This window comes from Mastigoproctus giganteus, chromosome 13 (assembly GCF_048544385.1).
Source record: "Mastigoproctus giganteus isolate SK-2022 chromosome 13, ASM4854438v1, whole genome shotgun sequence".
Lineage (NCBI taxonomy): Eukaryota > Metazoa > Arthropoda > Arachnida > Uropygi > Thelyphonidae > Mastigoproctus > Mastigoproctus giganteus.
This window is the reverse complement of record NC_143587.1, coordinates 27,689,908-27,692,822: the sequence shown is the minus strand read 5'-3', so window position 1 is coordinate 27,692,822 and position 2,915 is coordinate 27,689,908. Positions and strand designations below refer to the sequence as shown.

At 36.2% G+C, this 2,915-nt stretch overlaps 1 non-coding gene across 1 annotated transcript; it reads left to right on the top strand.

Moving 5' to 3' along the window:
• Positions 1–1,909: 1,909 nt before the first annotated feature.
• TRNAL-AAG (transfer RNA leucine (anticodon AAG)) lies at positions 1,910–1,991 on the top strand. Its single transcript has one exon. It is a non-coding gene; the product is annotated as a tRNA-Leu (tRNA).
• Positions 1,992–2,915: the final 924 nt, after the last annotated feature.

The following is a 2,915-nucleotide window of genomic DNA, read 5'->3' as shown; positions in this document are numbered from 1 at the left end:
GGGATAACCATGGTTGTTATATTTCGACATAATAAAGAATCAGAAGATTTTGAAATCGGACACAGACAAGAAGATAGGTTTGCAGCAGCTGGGATTGCCCTTGCTATATGTGGAGTGCTGTTAATAATTGTTGGAAGGGTTGGGTACATTCTCCGAAAACATTGTCCCGGATGCTTAGATGATATTAATACTCCCGAAGACGAAGAAGCGATCGTATCAGATGATGTCGGAGGAGACCAAGAAAATCGCTGCTCTCACATTTATAACATACCTCCGAGGGAATCTATGACAAATATTTATGGCTTTACCCCTCCCCCATCGTATAGTTTTCTTTTTCCGGAACAGTCGTCTGGGTCTGTAAACGAATTGTCTTCCCAAATAAGGGATTCGGGTGACATTGCACCGCTTCATGTCCCATTGCCCAACAGTTATAGGGCAAATAATTTCATTATTCCTGGTGAACCACCGCCCCCTTATTCCGAAAGAACAGGAGAATGAAATAAAGTGGAGAAATGGTATCTTGAAAGGGTATGGGATATCGTTTTACCATAACGATATCTGACAGCTCACTTCGTCTTTACCACTACAGATATGATAAGTTCCGTATTGTCTTGAAGTCAGGGATTTTATCATCTTACAAACAGTGCCACTTCGACATAGATACTGATATAAAATAGACCCATTTGATGATTCGTCACCTTCTCTTTGGAAAAGAAATACTACCAAGCTATTGAGTGAAAGAGCTTTTAAGGGAATTTTAAAATTGAAATGCATTCCACTGATTTACTTCTGCAGTGAATACATCGAAACAAATTAATGATTATCTCCGTACATTTTATAAAATTTCTCAAGCTGATGTGGTTGTTGAAAATAAGATCATTAATTTGCATACTCAAGCTTAGCAGTGCAGATAGAATTTTAATGGTACATGCTTGGGAACATTGGAGTTACGGTTATGGATGACAGTTTCAGTGAGATGGACATCTACTGAATGGTTCATTACTACCAGAAAAAAAATAAAATAAACTCTCATATGTCTCATTCAGATGCTTATTTTTCCTCTTTTATAAACCTGTATAAATCTGTAATTTTATATTTATAAAAGTGTATAATAATTGAATGGACAGGTTTTAATGGCCGAGGAATTTTTCATTTTAATTTGAGAAAATTTTATATGGAAAAAACAAATGAATATATTTTCATACCAAGATACGCCTGAATCTGTGAAAGATTATTATTTAATTTAGTTTACAGGCATTATTCATAAATCTCAGGGAAATTATAAAAATATTTGTAATATTAATGAAAATAAACTTTATACTCTGACACGGCCACATGAGGTTAGTGTTTACCCCCTTAAGAGTACTTTATCTCTAAATGAATCAATCGAAAACAATATGCTCGGAATTGCCTTATGAACCTTTAGAACTTCCACATTCCTTTTAAAGTTCATACAGAAGCTCACGAGCCACCATTGCACCTCAGAAGTAAAATGCTATTAATAAACTATGTATTTAAAATTTGGAGCTTGTCAACACTTCCTATTTGGTCTTACATTTTTGAAACTGAATAGACATCATTATACAGAAACAAGCTTCATATAAACAAATCTGCTGCCATTCGATTTCATAAGGTCACTTTAAACATATCTATCAAGATAAGGACCCGTCTAATCTTCCATGGACTGTAAATTGGTCAAATGTGGTGGTTATTGTAATTAATGGAAAAGAAATTCCCTTGCAAGTCTATTACACAACTTTATGCAGCTAGCACTCAAAATTATGTTCAGTATAATCAGATACACAGTGATGGCTCAAAGTCGCATGTAGCAGTAGGTGACCTCTCTACCAAGAGAATTTAGCAATTTCTCTGCAGAACTATTATCATTTATCTAGGACTGGAGCATTATGGTAGGGTGGCCGAGCGGTCTAAGGCGCTGGTTTAAGGCACCAGTCTCTTCGGAGGCGTGGGTTCGAATCCCACCCCTGCCAGGTACCTTTTTTTGCCTTTAGCCGGCGGGTGGTTGGTTGGTGGAACAGACTTCCATCCCTTGTCGTGGAAGTTGATAGAAATAAGTTTAAGGCTCAACTGGACAGGTATTTCAAACGAACAGAGGGGGAAGTGGTTTTCTTTTTTTTTTTTCTTAGCTGATGCTGCATAAGCTTGCTTTCTTGCATCAAATGCCTCTACTAATGCTAATATTCAGGATATTATTGTGTAGTGTCAGCTTAATGCAGAAGGAAACGTGTCCTAACCCTAATTCTCTTCTTTTGAAACAAATGAGATCCAAACTGATCTGGCTGAAAGACATAGAGACAAGTGGTGATATTCTGTAATACCAAGGCACCAGAATAGTAGGACAGAATCTACAGATCAGACACCAAACAATCAATGAATTGAAATGTTCCTGAAGGTCCCTATTCAAGAATAAAAAACCGTCATACAAAAGGCTTTCTACGTCCAGTTGAAAAATATATGGCAAGAACCTAACAACGATAAATGTATAGAAATTAAGGTGAAACCATCCTTTTGGGCTTCCAGCATCAAGAAAGTAAGACGAGAAGTGGTGTACCCCAGGGTGTGCATTGGGCACACTCATGTAACTAATTTTTTTCTTCTCAGAGGTGAAACCTTTCGTAATGTACTGACGACTATACTGTTCTTACAGTAGTATGTTTTACCTGTAAATACTGAAACATATTTCAGGAAATTAAGTCCATGAAATCATTGTAGCTCATGTGCCAAAATTTTCAACAATAGCCCATTTTTTTTTTAAATTTAATTTTAAATTAAGTAATCCTACCTCTTTTACGAATTCCCGTGCATGTATTAGAGATCTATCGTTGCTTGCTAAATATTAAAAACAATCATGTAAAATTAATTCCCACAAATCGAAGCTTTTATTTACGTGCAAT